This window comes from Meleagris gallopavo, chromosome 1 (genome assembly GCF_000146605.3).
Source record: "Meleagris gallopavo isolate NT-WF06-2002-E0010 breed Aviagen turkey brand Nicholas breeding stock chromosome 1, Turkey_5.1, whole genome shotgun sequence".
Taxonomy (NCBI): domain Eukaryota; kingdom Metazoa; phylum Chordata; class Aves; order Galliformes; family Phasianidae; genus Meleagris; species Meleagris gallopavo.
Genome location: NC_015011.2, coordinates 145,269,077 through 145,284,193, shown reverse-complemented (window position 1 = coordinate 145,284,193; position 15,117 = coordinate 145,269,077). Strand labels below are relative to the sequence as shown.

Below are 15,117 nucleotides of genomic sequence, written 5' to 3'. Positions count from 1 at the left end.
CTGCATAAATTGTTACTTGCGTACTACGTACAAGCAACAGCAAAGAATAGCTTATCTTGAATAAAACAGTAATTGAAGTTTGACAAAGTTCTCTGATACAAGTTTCTTCACCTTAATCCTTGATCTCAGAGGATAGGTCAAAATCCAAAGCATGTGAGCAGTCTATGAATTATGTAATTCTTTTCCAATTGCTGAATCTCCAATGTGAGCACTACTGGAATACACATTATAATCTCTTGAGCTTTACATTTACAGAAAGTTTGGTAAATGATATTCATGCATAATGGAAAGAGAAAAGGAAAGGCAAAAAAAAATAAATAAATAAAAGGAAAGGAAAAATTTTGGAACAGATAGTAGTAGTAGTTTCATTGCGGTCATCTATAAGAAAGAATATTATACCATTCACTTTTCCCTTATTATGAGAGATTTAGAGTGGGATTCATCTGTATTAATTTAAATGTCTGAACATTAGAAGCTGTATTCATCTTGGTACTTCACTTGAGGCTTTGGCTTGCAGGCTTTAAATTTAGGCATGAGAGTCAGATTGCTAGCACTGTTAGTTCACAGAGATCTACTCATCTGATCATTTATAGATATTTGCTTTAAAGTGTGATAACAGATTCTAATGCTCTGTTAACTAGAAGTGTGAGAATCCTTTGTTTTTTGGCTCAAAGCTTGCTTCCTGAGGTATTTCTTGTGATAAGACTCTGACTGATTTGTTGAGGAGGCAAGTGATGGGTGCTACCGTGTGACAATCGACATCACTTTGTGGACATTTGAAAGCCCCTTCCTCCACAGCTGCTTGCCTCCGGAAGAGAGTGCTCAGGAGTGTTTACTGGTGGAAGATCTGACCTGTGACTATATAGCTCCAGCTTGGTATGGGAAAACTGGGGAATGATACCATCGTGTCCTGTGAAAAACAGGATGCAGGTAGGCATCCTTGCTCCCTCTTATCTACTGGCAAGGCCTGGAAGATGGGAACAAAGGAGTTTCTGCTGAGATTCCAGAGCCAGAAGCTGCCACTCCAAGGAGAGCTGACTCAACCACTTTGGATTTGAGCTGTCACTCCAAAGAGAGCTGACTCGACCACTTTTGACTTATAAATAGGTTGGTACTACCATTGAAAAGGGGCCATCATCGCTGTGGTCACTGTCGTTGTCAACAGAACAACAGTGCCTAATGACCCACCACTACTGAAGATCAGTGACTGAACTATGAACCATGCTGGATCCATGGTGGTGACTATCTCCCTCTTGCTTCCTATAAAGACTCCTTGCTTCTTCTTTCCTATCTTTTCTATCACCCTCATTCCCTTCCCCATTACCCTAATTCATAATAGTGTCTGTCCTCCCCTTCCCCATTACCCTAATTAAGATTTGTAATAAACTGGTCAGACTAACATATAAACCGTTGTTTCTTAATCTCACGCTGGGTATACAGATGTTAAAAGAAACTCATCTCCCTCCTATAAATTGGAGCAAGACAGAAGGTAGCTAACAGAAGGTAGTATGTAAACATAAATATCAAATGTCACTGAAAACTTCCTAGAATTGTTTGAGACATCTACATGAGGCTGGTAGACAGGACCTGCAACTGATCTCTGCCCTTTCAGCTGGCAGTTGGAAATCAGGCAAGATATCGTGCGGTATCTCAAAATGCAGTAGAGACTAAAGCAAATTATGAAACTTAGAAAAGTAAACTAAGCTCTAGTTCTTTAAAAACTTAAACACTCATATGCAGACACAGCTAGACCTTCGGGGTCTGAAGAATAAGTCTGTCTTAAATGTTTACAATATTCCTCCTGTAAACTTCCTGCATACTTTACTTGCTTTGAGTTGTTTTTTTTTTGTTTGTTTGTTTGTTTGTTTTGGTTTTGCAAACAATTTTTTTTTTTTAATTTTCCCATTGTCAATCTGATTTTCAAAACGATTAACTCTTAAAAGAAAATTTTGTCAACGGTTTACGGGCTCATTCGGCCCAGTTCCATGACTAGCAGGGCTGAGGGATCTGTGGATTCACCTCTGGAAAAGGGAAAGAGGGGACCCCAAAGTAATTAAAAACAGCAGCAATGATCTAAGGAGAAAAAAACTAATTTACTAAATGTAGTATCAGAATGCAAGATAACACACCATAATACAATATAATTGAAATTGAAGCTAATAAATCAAATATAATGAAAGAGAGAATGTCTGAAACATGGATAGGCCTCACCACAACTCTGAGGTGAGATGTGCATTACAGTTGAACAGCAGGGAGACAGGAGGAGAGCCGATGAAGAAGAGCAGATGAAGAAGAGCAGACAAAGAGCAGGCGAAAAAGCACAGACAAAGAAGAGCCGACGAAGAAGAGAGCATCAGGTGACCTTGCCAGGAGTTATATCTCCTCTCTGACCACAGAGCCCTCTGGGGAATGAAGTTCTTCTCTTCCGGACAGGTATCTGGAACTGGAGCATTAACAGTTAAACTCCCAGTGCACTACATGATGTTACGATGTGAAATACCGATAATGAAAAAGCATAAAACCATGACAAAATTGCAGACTAAAAATATGAATCCTTAAGTCTAGATTCTTATTTTTTACAGAGATAATGTTTCCTTTCTCTGATAACTGACCAGCATGGAAATAATCTCATAAATAAATGTCCGTATAAAATAAAAATCAGTTCTGTTAAGTTTCAAGGTAATGTCTTATACTTTCAGACTTTTCTCATACTCAGATTTTGTGAGAACTCTGTGTCGCTATTGCAATCCATAGCCCTAGATGTCATAATTATCTCCTAACTCTGATTTGGCTATTAAATCCAGTTAGAAGACAAATGTTCCCCTGACTATGAAGAGGTAGTTCTATTTAATCAGAAGATTATTCAGTTTATATTAACAAATTGAGTTTTCTGGGCCTTCTCTTACACCTTGTATAATGTTGTCTAACTTTCAGTCAGCAGGGACCTCCCCTGGGCTCTCCAGAGCAGATTCCCATTGGGCACTGCTAATTAGCTCCCAAGAAGCTTTAAGTTTGTTCTCCTGAAGTACAAGATATACTTTAAAGTAGAGGGTAGAAACTCATCTGATCTTTGTCTTCCTACACTACAAGTTTTGAATTCAGTTAATCATGGACACAGCAGCCAAGAGAACTGCTTACCGTCACCACTCCCAACAGGCCGTCTCTTTTTTCAAGCAACAGAACTACCTTTCCCTATTGGCTCAGTACTTTCTATGGTAAGCTATCTTCAATAAGTTTTAGGAATTTACCAGAACTAGCTGTTGCAGCAATATAATATTCCCAGTTTGTGTGTGAGAAGTTGAAGACTCCTATAAAGACAGAGGCAACCAATTACACAATTTCTTTCTAGTTGCCTGCAGAATAACTCATCCATGACATCATCCTGGGTGTGCAGCCAGTAGTAGTGAGCCTCTGCAGCATCTCCTTTGCTACCCATCTACTTAAGCCTCACCTAAAGGCTCTCTATTCCAGAATCCCTGATAGCAAGAGCTGTGCAATCTGCTTTCTCCTTTATGTACAGTGCAACATCTCCACATCACAGCCCTGATCTTGAACAGACAGTATTCCTTCATCTCAACACTCCAGCTGTAGGACTCTCTATTACAAATGTCTCTTTATTACAAATGATGTAATAGCTCTGGTAAAAGACCAAAGCTTCCAGTTCATCCTGTTTGTTCTTCACAATATGTGCATTGTTATATAAGCATTTCAGATGTGCTTCTGAATCTGCAGCACTCTTTCAAGTGGCATAGGTGATCCCATTAGTTTTGCCACCCTCAGATGCTGCTGTATCTTCCCTTGGCTTAAACTCAGTGTTCCTAATGACATTCCCATGTCTCTTCCCTTTAAAAAAAATATATATATTCTTTTCTACCAGAGCAGCGTATCTAATCTATCCTGTCTCACAGAAAAAGAAACATCCATACTGCACTGCATGCTGGGTTGTGTGTATTTTGAAAGAAAATTTATTAATATTGATCCAGAAATATACTAAGCAGAAGAATAATAAACCGTCACAAACAATTGAATCTCAGTGCTCTAAAGCATGCCTGGGCCTTATTTAGTTTACTAATATGATCATGTGGACCCTAATCCATCCATCAATGTTCAGGCAGTACAAACTGCCTATTTCTTCATGGGCTATTCTGTCAAAATTCACCTTCAGAAGTGAGGTGCTCTGGGGCAGAGCCAGATTCACAGACAGGTAGAAGCAGAAGAACAAGTGCTCAGGACAGCTGTGATGCCCACTCACACAGTATCCTGCACTGGGAAGCTGGGAAGGCAATGACACTGCTGTTAAGAGTTAATCTCACAAGCATTGCCCAATAGCTTTTATTCATCTCTTTGTATCTGTTGTATCTGTGGCTACCTGCACCTTGAATATACCCTTAAGCCATTTTGTTTCTATAAGATACCACCAAAACAAAGCAGAATAGACCACTAAAAAACACTTTAATTTACGACAAAATCAGGATACTACTTTTTGATGTCTTAACACTATGCTTTTTTTTTAAAAAAAAACAAATTGTAAAGGCTTAATTTGCCAGCTTTGTTTTCTGCTTAAAATATTCAAACAGCATTGCCCTAAATGATTATATTGATGCTGCAGGGGCAGTGAAAAATGGAAATAGCAACAACAAAAGTTATTAAAAAAAAAAAAGAGAAATGAGGGTCACTTTCTAGTGCTGTTATTTAACTTAGACAGCATACTTTATCGAAGTTGTTTTTATTTCTTGTTCTTACAGGAACTGGTTTCTCCTTTGTTATTTTCCTCTTCATCTGCACATTTGAAAAATCTCTTTGTTGTGTCTTTTCTTGTTGCAAGCTCGCTGTTCTTCTAGCAGACAACTGACATTAATATCAATATCATACCATTTGGGACATTGCAGTTCTGGAGATAAAGAAGTATTAAAAAAGACGTTACCAGTGGTCTTTTACATATCCCAGCTTCATAAAGAGTGTTTTGATTAGAAACAAATCACTCTGAATGGTGCTATTGAACATACATATTCAAACACTAATTGCTTAATACACATTGACTATATTTTATCTTGATTAATGGGAGTAAAACTTGAAGGCCAAAAACAGTGCAATTATCTCTCTCTTCTTTTTTTTTTAATATTGTTTAAGCTATTATTATTGTTACAAATGACCCAGTCCTTGAAATCTTTTGGGACATTTATAAGTTCCAATTCTAATTTTTTCCTAGTGAAATGAGGCATTTGTTTTCTATTAGAGGATACAGTCTAGTAAATTCAGCTCAAAAATCTAATTATTTTAGTGATTTGAAATCCCCTCACATCTTGAGATGTTTATATTCCCATTGACTGTACTATACTTGTCCCTACTGAAAAGGACAACTTTCTCATAGAATAAAACATTCTGCTCTCAAGTAGTTATAGGAGTATGAAAAAATCTATATATTGTGGTTTTTCATTTTGTTCACAAATCTCTCCTTTTATTTCTCTAATTGTTTACTCTTTAATTTCTAGCTAGTCCTCTATGAAATATTTGATTCATTATATAATACTTCCAACATGCAACCTATTAAAACACACAATCAAGTAATATTTCTTAAAAAAAAAAAAAAGTCAGGAAAAGAAATAAAGTGAGAGGCAAAGGAATAAAATATCTAATTCAAGAGCTATCTATAATAATTTAAAGGTAATATGGTAGATAAATAGATAGACAGACAGATAGATAAATTTTGAATAGCAGATGACAGTTCGCAAGTCAGAGAGACAATAAAATATTTGGGAAACAACTTGCAAATTATAGCGTTATGCAGGTTAAATAGCTTACAGCCTTTCAGATTATTTTTCTTCATTTCAATCATATAGATTTACTTAGATTAGGATCAGCATTTATGCTGAAAGCATGTAAATTATATCACTATCTATTCAACTTATTTTACTCTATTCTCCAGTTATTTAAAAGATTTTTGGACACAGGATTGCTTATATGGAGGAAGCAAGGCTGAGCTGTTCTATAAAAATACAAGGCAGGATAAGAGTAACAGGCTGCCAACACTAACATCTTGGACCTAATTAGCATTATAGTATATTTTAGACACATTCACAGAGACCAGTTTTATTCTTTTATTAAATAATATAAATAAAATGATAATATAAATTATAAAGTATATTACTTCTCTGAAAGAGTGGTCAGGCACTGGAATGGGCTGCCCAGGGAGGTGGTGGACTCACTGACCCTGGAGGTGTTCAAGGAACATTTGGATGTTGTGTTGAGGGATATGGTTTAGTGAGAACTATTGGTGATAGGTAGATGATTGGACTGGATGATCTTGTAGGTCTTTTCCAGCCTTGGTGTTTCTCTGATTCTGTAATTCTGTGAAATAAATAAGCAAACAAACAAGTAAATTAATAAATGAAAATCTATTGATTATACTGAGACTAGATATCCTAGAAGTAAAGTTAATAGTTTAAATTAGTAACTGATGCTGTTGCTGCTACTGCAACTGCTTTGGCTTTCAGCCAGCAGAAGCCATCCTTGAGGCCACAGTAAAGTTGATATTGGAAACATAAGATGACTATTGAATGAATCGCTACATAGTCCATTGGTGTATGGGGCTGCTGAATCACGGCCTGAACCTCTGATTGATCACCTGAGGTGAGCAATGAGTCAGCCATGGGAGCACAGGTGAAGGCAAATCACCTGTGCTGCAGGAAGGGGTCGAACCTGGCTCCACCTCTCCTAGACCCATTTAAGAGCTGACTGCCAATGGGGAAGGATCTCTCTGGAGATCTGCTCTATTGGAGTTCATCTTGTGAGCCCAGGACAGGGCGAGTGACTTTCTCTCATTACTCCAATATAAATTCTGTTAGCCAAGCTCCTGGATATATATATATTATATATATATATATATACACATCATCTGTATATCCATTGATGATACAATTGGTTATACTTATATATTCAGTGAAGAGAGGATGAAGTGAGGCTACAGAAAGGGCTTTGTAAAAGTTAAAAACAAAGAGAACTGAAGTTGCTATCTTTTGAACTGTGGAATGCAACAATTAAATTGAACGTAGATCTTCCTGCTCTGTCAATCTTATGTTTCTTTTTTTCTTCCAAGAACATGATCTCATTAATAACATTTTTCATTGTTCTTGTATTTACCAACCACAGCTAGTAAACAAAAACAAAACATAAAAAGTAAAAAAAACTGAAACATAATAACAAACATACATAGAATCATAGAATCAAAGAATTGTAGGAGTTGAGAGGGACCTCTAGAGATCATCAAATCCAACCCTCTTGCCAAAGCAGGCTCCCTACATCAGGTTGCACAGGTAGACGTCCAGGCAAGTCTTGGATATCTTCAGAGATGGAGACTCCACAACCCCCCTGGGCAGACTGTTCCAGTGCTCCCTCATCCTCACTGTGAAGAAGTTCTTCACAGAACTTCCTGTGCTCCAGTTTATGTCCATTTCCCCTTGTCTGTACCCACAGGCCACTGAAAAGAGGTTGATCGTGTCCCTTTGTCTCTCACTTGTGATAACTTGAGTTCAGACATGAAATCAAAAAATGAGTGGGAGAAAACATGTTTAGACCATAAAAAATGTGATGATAAACTTCTTCGTGTGCTTTTTTTTTACTATTATTTTTCTTGGTTCTACTCATCTCAAAGCTTTTACCTGTGATGCTGTTTTGCCTCTCTTCTGTTTTCTCATCTATGCCCAGTCTTGCTTTGTATGTCTCAAGACATAAAACTTCAAGTATCCTGTTGTTCCAGATGGAAAAGTGTTCCGCAAATTCAGATGAAAGGGCTGGAAGAGATGTTCATTTATTAACAAGCTTTTTTTTCTGGCATAGCTTATATATGAGCACTGTTGAAGCAGTAGAATAAATTAAAATTATTGGAATTGTGGATACTATAAGAAGTACAAAATGCATATTTAAAACTTTCTTCAATATAACATCTACGAGGCTAAACCTGTAGCTTTCATCTCTAAGAGAGATGCCTCTTCTATTAATTATGTGTAGTATTATTCCTAAGCAATACAAATGCAATTATCTCAAAGTCCATTTTCAGTAGTTAAGTTGATGTAATATCTTCAGAGCAACAAGGCAAATCAACACAAACCAAATAAAAATGTGAATAAATATAGATTAACAGTGTACATTTAAATAATAGTTATGAATTAAAATTACTTTTATAAAATAACAAACTGAAGGCAATCTTCAGAATTCGTATTTCATTCCTTTGGTCATCAACATTTATTTAAACTATACTGCAAGCTTTCAATTTCCATATCAATTTCTATAACAGCAGAAGTGGCTGTGTTGGATTAATGCAAAATCTCTTCTTCTAAGTACACAATAAAATTTTTGTTTTTGTTAATTTATGTTTAGACTACAATAGCTTCTTGTAGAACAGTATAAAGAGAATTATCTATATGTTCTTTAAATTGTGAAGACTTAGGAAAATTGAGAAGCCCACAGCACTCCCTCTATTGTAGCTACATTACTTACTTAGACTCCTGAGATTCTGTGTGAGCTGTACAAGACTGGGATGTTTTGAAATGTTTCTGTTAGGAACATGAACGGCTTTGTAGACATTCAGTCACTATTTTTATAGAATTTTTACCTCAATGCCTAGCAAAATTCTAAAACAAGTTAATGTTAACAAATGAATACAAGAAGAAAGTAAGAGAATGAGATGTGTAAGCAGAATCTTTTTAAAATTAATTATACCTAAGTATGGCAGGAATAAAGATTAATTTTATATATTATTTATGCATTTGTAAAGTAACTGACCTTAAGTAGGAATCTCTAGCTTTTACTTTATGGTGCAATCAGGAATGCTTTCTTCTTGACCAAAAGATTTAAGGGAAGTAAAACGAAAATTTCTTCTGAGGAAAAAAAATTTCTATCAAAACTTGAACTATGACATACAAGTTAAAAGTAGAATTTTTATTCATGTATTGTTATAGACTTTGTCCTGGTTTTGGCTGGGGTAGAGTTACTTTTCTTCATAGAGGCTCATGTGATGTTGTCCTTTTTTATGAAAATTTATGAAAAATGATTTTTTATAAAAATAGTGATTATAACAAAGTGTTTAGTCATTACTGAACAGCACTTACACAGAATCAAGGACTTTTATAATGAAACTGCCTTGTCAGTGAGATGTCCGGGGGTGCATAAGACATTAAGGGGAGACAGACAGGACAGCTGATCTCAACTAGCCATAGAGATATTCCATGCTGTATGACAAGCGATTTAAGAGATTCATCAATAGAGACCAAATTACTTTCATCTACTTTAAAAGTTTTAAGTAAACTTCCAGAAAATAAAGATAAAGGACAGACTGTAACATTAGAGATGTGATCATCCTATGATGCTTTGCACTTCATAGATTCTGGCTATTTCTAAACTTCTTCAAAATCATCTGTTGCTCATCACACCTAGAGAAAGGTACTGTGTTGCAAAGGTAAACTACAAATGTTTTGAAATTTACTAACCTAGATGATTTACTATGTATTTAAAATATCTTTTGCATTTTGTCACAGATATTTACTAGATGTAATGTGGAAGGGACCTTCAGAGATCATTGAGTCCAACCCCTCTGCCAAAGAAGGTTCCCTACACCAGGTCACACAAGTAGGTGTCCAGGTGAGTCTTCAATATCTCCAGAGAAGAAGACTCCACAACCTCCCTGGGCAGCCTGTTCCAGTGCTCCGTCACCCTCACCATAAGGAAGTTCTTGTGCATCTTTGTGCAGATCTTCCTATGCTCCAGTTTCTGGCCGTTTTCCCCTTGTCCTGTCTCCACACACTGCTGGAAAAGAGTCTGTCCTTGCCATTCCCCTCCCCTCCCCCTTAGGTATTTATAGACCTGGATCTGGTCCCCTCTTAGCCTTCTTAAGGCTAAATAGGCCCAGTTCACTTAGCCTTTCTTCATAGGGGAGATGCTCCAGGCCCTTCACCATCTTTGTGGCCCTCCGCTGGACTCTTTCCAAGAGATCCCTGTCTTTTTTGTACTGGGGAGCCCAGAACTGGACACAGTACTCCAGATGAGGCCTTTCCAGGGCAGAGTAGAGGGGGAGGATCACCTCCCTCGACCTGCTGGACACGCTCTTTTTAATGCACCCCAGAATGCCATTGGCCTTTTTGGCCACGAGGGCACATTATCGGCTCATGGCCAACCTATCGTTCACCAGGACGTCCCTCTCTGCAGAGCTCCTCTCCAGCAGGTCATCCCCCAGCCTGTAGGTACATTGCTCAGAAAAGAAAGTTCAAGGGGAGTGTACTCCCTGTGATAAATGAAAAAGGAGAACTGGCAAGAACAGACATGGAGAAAGCTGAGATAGACAACAAGTTCTTTACCTCAGTCTTCATTGGCAGTCAGGCTTTCTGCATCTCTCAAGTCCCTGAAACTCAGAGCAGGGCTTGGAAGAGCAAAATACCTTCTGCTGTAAGTGAAGAACAAGTTCAAGACCATCAAATGAATCTGAATGTATACAAGTCTATGGTGTGGTATGACACACAATGGAGGGCCAGGAATAAGGTATTTGACAAAACACTTTTCATGATAATTGGATATTCAGTATTTGTAAGTGGGGATGTAGCTCAGTGGTAGAGCGCACGCTTCGCATGTGTGAGGTCCTGGGTTCAATCCCTAGCATCTCCATTATCTTTTTTTCAGAGATCAGTGACACAAAATTCTTTCCACTTTAAGATCAGAACATGTCTGAGGCTGCCTCATGAGGATGAATTCACATGTGTCTCTCAGGCCACATGATGTTCATTCCAGCATCCCGCTTTAATGTGAATGCCAGGAACATTCTCCACTATGTTTGAAAAGTAGCAGTGTTTAAGTGAAGTTTCTGGTGACTGGAAAAAGGGAAACATCACTCCATTTTTAAGAAATAGAGGAGGATTGACCAAGTGGACAAAAACTGGACACAATCCAACAGCATGCACTTGCAGCCCAGAAGGCAAACTGTATCCTGGTGTCATGGAGTTAACTAGGTCAATCTATGCCCATGCCAGGGGGACAGTAGGCCCCTGGTGTCCCCCCCCCTATCCTCCTGCTCCCTACACATACACAAAATGGGTAAGAAAAGGGAAAGGGATATAGGAGTGGGGCTCAAGGAAGGAAAACAAAAACAACAGTGACAACTATCTGTGGAGGAAAACGTATTTTACTAACTATAATATCAGAATGCAAGATAACATGATATAATACAATCTAATTGAAATTGAGACTAATAAATCAAATAAAATATAGGAGAGAGAGAGTTCCTGAGACTGAGTCAAACCTGAAAAGCTTGGTACAGCTAGGAAAGCACCCTCCAACACCCACTGCAAGACAGTAAGAGACCGCCCCACCCCGAAGGGCTGGATCCCACGACTTCCGTGATGCACAGGGACAGGTATCCAGAATTGGAGCATTAAGTCTTTAACTCCCAGTGCAGTACATGATGTTATGATGTGGAATACTGAAAACTAAAAATCACAAGACCATGACATTCCATCCCTTATTCTACATCACTACATCATGCTTAATATATTTACATATATACAAACAACAATTAAAACGCATTACACACACGTCTATATACATATACATAGAATTATCGACTGCACTCCCCCAGCATCAAATTTTCTTGTGGTACACATTCAACATCACCATTTTTCTGCATCACCCACCAAGTGGTCCCAGGTCCCTGGCAAAAACAGTACCACAGAGAGGTTTGCCCTTTCCAGAAGCTGGAAGAAGCCAAGCTGCCTTTCCCAACGTGTTCTTTACATGTACAACAGGGACTTTATCTCCCTCTACGGTATGTAGGGAGCCGGATTGGGTAGGACCATCACGATTGATAGATCCTCTAGTATTGACTAACCAGGTGGCTTCTGCCAAATGCTTCTCCCAGTGCTTAAATGTACCACCTCCCATTGCTTTCAGCATAGTTTTTAACAACCTATTGTATCGTTCAATTTTACCAGAGGCTGGTGCATGGTAGGGAATATGGTAAATCCACTCAATGCCATGATCTTTGGCCCAAGTATTTACAAGAGAATTTTTGAAATGAGTCCCATTATCTGACTCAATTCTTTCTGGGGTGCCATGTTGCCACAGGACTTGTTTCTCAAGACCCAGTATGGTATTTCGGGTGGTAGCATGGGGTACTGCATATGTTTCAAGCCACCCAGTGGTTGCCTCCACCATAGTAAGCACATAACATTTACCACTGCGAGATCGTGGCAAGGTGATATAATCAACCTGCCATGCCTCCCCATATTTATACTTTTGCCATCACCCTTCTCCCCAGAGAGGTTTCATCCTCTTGGCTTGTTTAATTATTGCACATGTTTCACAGTCATGAATAACCTGTGCAATAACGTCCATAATTAAGTCCACCCCTTAGTTTCTAGCCCATTTACACGTTGCACCTCTTCCTTCATGGCCCGAGGTCTCATGGGCCTCGAGCCAGAAATAATTCACTCTTGTTCTGCCAGTCCAGATCTATTTGAGCCACCTCAATTTTGGCAGCGCGGTCTACCTGATGGTTATTTTATTATTTTTCAGTAGTCCGACTCTTGGGCACATGAGCATCTACATGGCGCACATTTACAACCATATCATTTATTCTGCCAGGAATGTCTTTCTACAGTTCAGCAGCCCAAATAAGTTTACACCTTCTTCGTCAGTTATTTTGCTCCCACTGCTGTAACCACCCCCATAAGGCATTTGCCACCATCCATGAATCAGTATAAAGATAAAGCATTGGCCACCTCTCCCGTTCAGCAACATCTAAGGTCAGCTGGACAGCCTTTACCTCTGCAAATTGGCTTGATTCTCCTTTCCCTCCAGTGGCCCCTACAATTTGTCATGTGTGGCTCTACACAGCAGCTTTCCATCTGCAATTATTCCCCGCTGTATGACATGATCCATCTGTGAAAAGGGCATATTCTTTTCATTTTCTTTTAGTTCATTGTATGGTGGGGCCTCTTTAGCTAGCGATACCTCTTCTGCTGGTGATGTTCCAAACTTTTTACCTTCAGGCCAGTCCATGATCACCTCTAAGATTCCTGGATGGCTGAGGTTCCCCATCTTTGCTTATTGTGTAATCAGTGCAATCCACTTACTCCAAGTGGCATGCATCAATAGCATGATGGGTGGAGGGAACCTTTCCTTTAAACATCCAGTTCAGCACTGGTAGTCGAGGTGCCAGAAGGAGCTGTGACTCAGTACTACCTACTTTGGAAGCAGCCCAAACCCCCTCATACGCTGCTAAGATCTCCTTCTCAGTTGGAGTGTAGCACTCTTTGGGCCCCCTGTACGCCCAACTCCAGAATCTCAGGGGTCGGCCTCAGATCTCTCCTGAGGCTCTTTGCCACAAACTCCAAGTGGGACCTTTCTCTCCAGCAGCAGTGTAGAGGATGTTCTTTATATCCTGTTCCATCTGTACTGGCACAGGGTCACAGCATGGGTTATCTCCTGTTTAATCTGTTCAAAAGCCTGCTGCTGCTCAGGACCCCTTCTTCTGCATCACCTTATAAAGGGGGCTTACAATGAGGCTATAGTTTGGAACATGGATTCTCTAAAAGCCAACCACGGCCTGAAAAGATTGGGTCTCTTTCTTATTAGTGGGTGGAGACATAGCAGTGATTTTGTCAATCACATCTGCTGGAATTTGACGACGCCCATCTTGTCACTTTATCCCTATGAACTGAATCTCCTAGGCAAGTTCTTTCACTTTGCTTCACTTAATAGCAAAACCAGCTTACAGAAGAATTTGGATTATTTGCTTTCCTTTCGTGAAGACTTCTTTTGCTGTATTGCCCCGAACAATGATATCATCAATGTACTGCAGGTGCTCAGGAGCACCACCCTGTTCCAGTGCAGCTTGGATCAACTCATGGCAAATGGTTGGGCTGTGTTTCCACTCCTGGGGCAAACGGTTCCAAGTATACTGAATGCCCCTCCAAGTGAAAGCAAACTGTGGCCTATGTTCTGTGGCCAAAGGAATGGAAAAGAAGGCGTTAGCAATGTCAGTGGTGGCATACAATTTGGCTGCTTTTGACTCCAGTTCATACTGGAGTTCTAACATGTCTGGCACAGCAGCACTCAATGGGGGTCATTCAGGCCACATCATTTTGGGCTCCATCTGAAGAAAAATGGCCAGCAGGGAAGGGAAGATTTTTCCTTTCTACTCTACCCTTGTGAGAACTTAGCTGCAGTACTGCATCCAGCATAAGAACAATGCAGAGCTGTTGGAGCAGGGCCATGAGGATTATCAGAGAGCTGAAACAGAACATTACTCCTATGAAGAAAGATTCAGGGAGTTGGGCTAAAAGCCCAAGGAATAGAATTCTTCAGGGAGTCTCATTACAGCCTTTCCATATTTAAAGGGAGATTATAAACAAGATGAAGAAGAATTTTTACATAAATAGATAGTGATAGGACAAAGGGGAACAGTTCTGAACTGAAAGAGGGGAGATTTAGAGTAGATGTTAGGAACACATTCTTTACTCAGAGGCACTGGAACAGGCTTCCTAGAGAAGCTATGAATGTCCCAGCCCTGGAAGTGTTCAGTGCCAGTTTGAGTGGGACCCTGGGAAGCCTGATCTAGTGGGTAGCAACCCTGACCACGACAGGAGTGTTGGAACTAGGTGATCTCTATGCCTCCTTTTATTACAGCCATTCTATTTAAGATCTCACTGTAAGCTGATTTTTCATCCCAGAAAAAGTAAGGTTCTTTTTTTTTTTTTTCCTCCACTAAAGCAATGTGTATACACTAGCTACAGTCATATTTAAAAAATTCAGTACTCTCCTTATTTATTTATTTGTTTGTTTGTTTGTTTTAGCAGAATAGTTGTTTCAGGGTATGTTTGGATCTCAGAGACAGGTTGTCTCAGGAGCAGAGGCAAGCAAACTATTAGAACAGCACAGAGGGTTACGAGTTCTATTCAGTATACACACATTCACACATGCATTTTAGATAATACCAGTAAGCAGCATGCAGAAGCTCCCTACACAACTAAGCACACTATTACTTACCGAATCCTGAGAGACAGTGAAATTCTGAAAAGGAAAGGGAGAAGAAACATGCCAGCAGTGTGTTTTATAGGTAGTGTCAGCAGGGTA

The 15,117-nt window shown here is 39.3% G+C and overlaps 1 non-coding gene across 1 annotated transcript; it reads left to right on the top strand.

Annotated features, from left to right (window-relative positions):
* The first annotated feature begins 10,581 nt into the window (after positions 1 to 10,581).
* On the top strand, positions 10,582 to 10,653 carry TRNAA-CGC. The gene has a single exon. It is a non-coding gene; the product is annotated as a tRNA-Ala (tRNA).
* The last annotated feature ends 4,464 nt before the right edge of the window (positions 10,654 to 15,117 follow it).